Source organism: Oncorhynchus gorbuscha, linkage group LG24, assembly GCF_021184085.1.
Source record: "Oncorhynchus gorbuscha isolate QuinsamMale2020 ecotype Even-year linkage group LG24, OgorEven_v1.0, whole genome shotgun sequence".
Classification (NCBI taxonomy): Eukaryota; Metazoa; Chordata; class Actinopteri; order Salmoniformes; family Salmonidae; genus Oncorhynchus; species Oncorhynchus gorbuscha.
Genome location: NC_060196.1, coordinates 23,954,292 through 23,960,675, shown reverse-complemented (window position 1 = coordinate 23,960,675; position 6,384 = coordinate 23,954,292). Strand labels below are relative to the sequence as shown.

At 42.1% G+C, this 6,384-nt stretch overlaps 1 protein-coding gene across 3 annotated transcripts in view; it reads left to right on the top strand.

The window, feature by feature from the left end:
* The first annotated feature begins 479 nt into the window (after positions 1-479).
* LOC124012744 (protein PRRC2A-like) overlaps positions 480-6,384 on the top strand; it is a 56,532-nt gene continuing 50,627 nt past the window's right edge. For 2 of the 3 annotated variants that reach the window (XM_046326673.1, XM_046326671.1), the window contains exon 1: positions 480-607. The gene's annotated coding sequence lies outside the window, so the exon portion shown is untranslated. Of the gene's footprint in view, positions 834-6,384 lie in introns of all 3 variants that reach the window. The other variant, XM_046326672.1, reaches the window with a different exon arrangement.

Here is a 6,384-nt window from a genome sequence, read left to right as displayed (position 1 = left end):
CATATCACATTCTGAATGTCTCTGCATTCGCTAAAAAATATTGTGCTCAAGATAAAAATAATAAAATATATTAAAATGTTAAAACAGTTTTGGGGGATACTACAAGCACAGAAATAGTGAAATTAAGGCCACGTAAAAATGAGTGAACTTCCCCTTTAACGCTTTGGTCATGCATGAGATCTGATCAAGAGGTGTAAAACATAAACTATTGAATTGCATTATATTGTGAGTGAAAAACACACATTTGATTTTGTTTTGGTGTTGATAAATAGCAACCAGACAGTGAGACGAAATAAACCCAGTACACGGTTCGCTGATCAGATCGCTGTAAAATACATTATTTGGCTACTCGACCTGACAATGTAAAATAGGGCGTGATTTAAATCCATGCAACATGTTGAAATAATCCGAAATGTTAGATTTGATAGGACAACATGCGGATTCAGAATTCATGATGTTAATCTGACCCCGCCCTCTTTGTGTGCCCTCCGCCCCCTCTGCACTACCGTCTCTAGTAGCCGTTGACGGCTCTTGTAGTGACGGATTAAGCTCTCCTGTAATATTTTTTATTTTTCATTGGTTTTGTGGAAAAAGAAAAGGAGTACAAGTAAGCCGCTTTACACACATCAATCTCCAATATCCCCTCTCTTATTTTATAACGTTAATTAATTTGTAGTTTGAGCTAGCAGAGTGGTAATTTTGCTAGCAAGCTAGGGTAAACGTTACTTGCCAGCGACAGCGTGAGCAATAAACTAGCTAACGTTAGTTAGTAGAGGGCTAACGTGATTACATTATTCTGCGATACAACTCGAGACAAGTCGGGACAAGACCAGGTTAGTACTTACATCTTGTATTTCCTGATGTAAAATATTAGCTAGCTAGCTAACTATATTATAGTTGAAATGTAACGATGGCAACCGCTAGATGTGTGCTAATGTGGTAACATTAGTTAACTAACGTTAGCATCGGCTAACAGTCACTCGCTAGCGACAATAGTGTTGGTTAGCTAGCTATTAGCTGGATGGTTTGGTTCATAGCAGGGCGAGATGTAGAGAGATCTATTACAGATGGCTAGGTTACTAATGTAGATATATTGGTTCTACTGTATAGTTATACAATCTTGTTGCACAACAACCATGCCCATGTGGGTCATAGCTACATGCAATGTTTGCATCGTATAGTTAGCTAGCTTAATTGCTAACCGGTTTGTTATAATGCAGATGGCCTACCCGCACCGCCATTTTGTTTTGTTCTCTACATAAAATAATTTGCCAAATCGCATAGTTCCTAGAAATTAAGATTTATACAATCTATATTAAAGCATTAAAAACTGAGTTGATTGACGTATTCACTGTGATTCAACGAGCAATGTAAAACTAAACTAATTTCACCACTGCAATTTATCTGGGTATGCATTTCGAAACATCGCAGTCCCCCTCCCAACGTGAATATGGAGGCCGTATTAGATTGCTGTTCAGAGTTAACTATGGCTACAGACAATGTGATGTTTATGCTAGCAACTATTTTTGTTTAAGTGGTATACTTGGACTGTGTTGTGCTGACCCTTGCCTTTGAGTGTGCTGTTATGATGGCATGCTTGTGGCTGGCCCTGAACTCCTTTTTGCGTTACAAGGCCCTTTCCTGGTGTATTACATTGATGGCTTGTTTATCTGCCCTCTTAATCCCTGAACAACATGTTATTTGCCGGCCATCCCACGACCTAATTTTCTAATCTCATCGGGGTATTGAGGCACACAAGGTGTGCTGCTATTTGGCAGTGTTTGGGACAATAGTATGACTAAATGTACATTTATCCCATTAAAGCAACTCATATCTTTACGTCATACAAATGTGCATTGAACACATCCTTTATTTATCATGTAGTGTATTTAATGGTGGGTGTCTGCTGGTCTCTAATAATATTGTTGCAGTCCTTTAAACGGGTCAAGTTATCTTGTCAGTTGCTCTTGTGGTTTGCAGTGCACTTACAAGGGTTCTCAAACTTCTTGAGGTCGGGGGAACCCTTCTATGATGGCAAAGTAATAAGGTACCCCTCATAATTGAGTGAGATACAAATAACATACAAGCTGTTTTACCATGACTTGATGTCTCGGGCCCTGGGAAGGAACATTTTAATGGTCCACCTCTTGGCATTGGAGAGAAAATATTACAGTTTCCAAGCTAGTTTCTTGCAATTCTACACATTTTGTTATGGGGCAGCAAAACATTTGTCACAGCTTTTAAAGTTAATATCCTGCAGGGCGCTGAGGGGATGTTTAAACTATTTGACCAACTGCAGTAAAATTATTTAAATGACATTTAATTTGTTTACTGTGATCTCAATACGCACCTTGCGCTGCAGTTTCTTGAGATAAATCCAATCATGTCGAACTGTGCGATGCAGTAAGGTGTTGTAGTTTCCAACAGGCCAATTTTCTACATAGTTTAGTGCAGAAAACGTGATGATTAACTACGATGACCATATTCCATTGTGGCGGTTACTTGTCCGGTCTGTAATGTGAATAACTGATGGTTAATAAGTGTTTTTTTTTATCCAATTTATGCATTGGCCACAGCTACGATTATAAGATCAGTCAACAACTTTATTTGGGTATGAGCTAACAGAATATGAATATTTAAAAGTGAGATTTTCAATGGACAGTTACTTTAAATTACAGAGCATTTATGTAAATACAATTTTGGGATAAATCAATAAATATTCAGTTGAACAATTTATAATTGGCAGAGTACTGTGCATACCAATATTACTGTGAGCCCCCCCAGACCCATTTTGTGCAGGGCAAAAAAATAAATACAATGTAATAGTATTCCTCTAAAATGTATTACACCCCCTAAACTTATTCCTTTGGCCAAAATGAATTGCATCTGTAAACATACAGTAATCAAATCAAATTTGATTTGTCACGTGCCGAATACAACCGGTGTACACCTTACAGTGAAATGTTTACTTACATTTACATTTAAGTCATTTAGCAGACGCTCTTATCCAGAGCGACTTACAAATTGGTGCATTCACCTCCAGTGGAACAACCACTTTACAATAGTGCATCTAAATATTTTAAGGGGGGGGAGGGGGGGTGAGAATGATTACTTTATCCTATCCTAGGTATTCCTTAAAGAGGTGGGGTTTCAGGTGTCTCCGGAAGGTGGTGATTGACTCCGCTGTCCTGGCGTCGTGAGGGAGTTTGTTCCACCATTGGGGAGCCAGAGCAGCGAACAGTTTTGACTGAGCTGAGCGGGAACTGTACTTCCTCAGTGGTAGGGAGGCGAGCAGGCCAGAGGTGGATGAACGCAGTGCCCTTATTTGGGTGTAGGGCCTGATCAGAGCCTGGAGGTACTGAGGTGCCGTTCCCCTCACAGCTCCGTAGGCAAGCACCATGGTCTTGTAGCGGATGCGAGCTTCAACTGGAAGCCAGTGGAGAGAGCGGAGGAGCGGGGTGACGTGAGAGAACTTGGGAAGGTTGAACACTAGACGGGCTGCGGCGTTCTGGATGAGTTGTAGGGGTTTAATGGCACAGGCAGGGAGCCCAGCCAACAGCGAGTTGCAGTAATCCAGACGGGAGATGACAAGTGCCTGGATTAGGACCTGCGCCGCTTCCTGTGTGAGGCAGGGTCGTACTCTGCGGATGTTGTAGAGCATGAACCTACAGTTCAAGCCCTTAACCAACCATGCGGTTTTAAGAAAATACCTAAGAAATCAAAATTCAGAAAAAAGTAAGAGATGAGAAAAACAAATAATTAAAGAGCAGCAGTGAATAACAAAAGCGGGGCCATATACAGGGGGTACCAGTACAGAGTCATTGTGTGGGGGCACCGGTGTAGAGGTAATTGAGATAATTGTGTACATGCAGGTAGGGGTGTTAGTGGCCATGCATAGATAATAACAGAGTTGTAGCTGGGGGAAAAATAGTCTAGGTAGCCAATTGATTAGCTGTTCAGGAGTCTCATGGCTTCGGGGTAGAAGCTATTTAAAAGCCTCTTGGACCTAGACTTGGCACTCCGGTACCGCTTGCAGTGCGGTAGCTGAGAGAACAGTTTATGGCTAGGGTGTCTGGACCAGTCATAATTCTGGGCACCTACTCTTTCCAGGGGTTTTCTTTGTTTTTACTATTTTCTACATTGTTGAATAACAGTGAAGACATTAAAACTAGGAACTATCACATGGAATCATTTAGTAACCTAAGTAGAGGTCGACCGATTATGATTTTTCACCGCTGATACCGATTATTGGAGGACCAAAAAAGCAAATACCGATTAATCGGCATATTTATTTCTTTGTAATAATGACAATTACAACAATACTGAATGAACACTTATTTTACCTTAATATAATACACTGCTCAAAAAAATAAAGGGAACACTTAAACAACACAATGTAACACAATGTAACTCCGAGTCAATCACACTTCTGTGAAATCAAACTTAGGAATCCACTTAGGAAGCAACATTGATTGACAATAAATTTCACATGCTCTTGTGCAAATGGAATAGACAACAGGTGGAAATTATAGTCAATTAGCAAGACACCCCCAATAAAGGAGTGGTTCTGCAGGTGGTGACCACAGACCACTTCTCAGTTCCTATGCTTCCTGGCTGATGTTTTGGTCACTTTTGAATGCTGACGGTGCTTTCACTCTAGTGGTAGCATGAGACGGAGTCTACAACCCACACAAGTTGCTCAGGTAGTGCAGCTCATCCAGGATGGCACATCAATGCGAGCTGTGGCAAGAAGGTTTGCTGTGTCTGTCAGCGTAGTGTCCAGAGCATGGAGGCGCTACCAGGAGACAGGTCAGTACATCAGGAGACTTGGAGGAGGCCTTTGTGCAACGAGGAGCAGGAGGAGCACTGCCAGAGCCCTGCAAAATGACCTCCAGCAGGCCACAAATGTGCATGTGTCTGCTCAAACGGTCAGAAACAGTCAGAAACAGTCTCCATGAGGGTGGTATGAGGGCCCGACGTCCACAGGTGAGGGTTGTGCTTACAGGATGCCCTGTGCTCTTCACAGATGAAAGCTGGTTCACACTGAGCACGTGACAGAGTCTGGAGACGCCGTGGAGAACGTTCTGCTGCCTGCAACATCCTCCAGCATGACAGGTTTGGCGGTGGGTCAGTCATGGTGTGGGGTGACATTTCTTTGGGGGGCCGCACAGCCCTCCGTGTGCTCGCCAGAGGTAGCCTGACTGCCATTAGGTACCGATATGAGATCCTCAGACCCCTTGTGAGACCATATGCTGGTGCGGTTGGCCCTGGGCTCCTCCTAATGCAAGACAATGATAGACCTCATGTGGCTGGAGTGTGTCAGCAGTTCCTGCAAGAGGAGGGCATTGATGCTATGGACTGGCCCGCCCAATTCCCAGACCTGAATCGAATTGAGCACATCTGGGACATCATGGCTCGCTCCATCCACCATAGACTGTCGAGGAGTTGGTGCATGCTTTAGTCCAGGTCTGGGAGGAGATCCCTCAGTAGACCATCCGCCACCTCATCAGGAGCATGCCCAGGCGTTGTAGGGAGGTCATACAGGCACGTGAAGGTCACACACACTACTGAGCCTCATTTTGACTTGTTTTAAGGACATTACATCAAAGTTGGATCAGCCTGTAGTGTGGTTTTCCACTTTAATTTTGAGTGTGATTCCAAATCCAGACCCCCATTGTGTTGATCAATTTGATTTCCATTAATCATTTGTGTGGTTTTGTTGTCAGCACATTTAACTATGTAAAGAAAAAAGTTTTTAATAAGAATATTTTATTCAAAGTAGCCACCCTTTCCATTGATGACAGCTTTGCACACTCTTGGCATTCTCTCAACCAGCTTCATGCGATAGTCACCTGGAATGCATTTCAATTAACTTCTCTGGGATATGTGGGATGGTAGCGTCCCACCCCGCCAACAGCCAGTGAAGGTGCAGGGCGCCAAATTCAAAACAACAATCTCATAATAAAAATTCCTCAATCATACAACTATTTTACACCATTTTAAAGATAAAATTATCATTAATCAAGCCACAGTGTCCGATTTCAAAAAGGCTTTACAGCGAAAGCACCACAAATGATTGTTAGGTCACTACAAAGGCACAGAAAAACCCAGACATTTTTCCAGCCAAAGAGAGGAGTCACAAAAAGCACAAATAAAGATCAAATGTATCACTAACCTTTGATCTTCATCAGATGACACTCATAGGACTTCATACATGTATGTTTTGTTCAATAAAGTGCATATTTATCTTTAAAAATCTCATTTTACATTGGCGCGTTACGTTCAGGATTCCTAAATCATGCAGTGATCTTGCAGAGAGCCACATCAATTTACAGAAATACTCATCATAAATGTTGATAAATACAAGTGTTATACATGTAATTA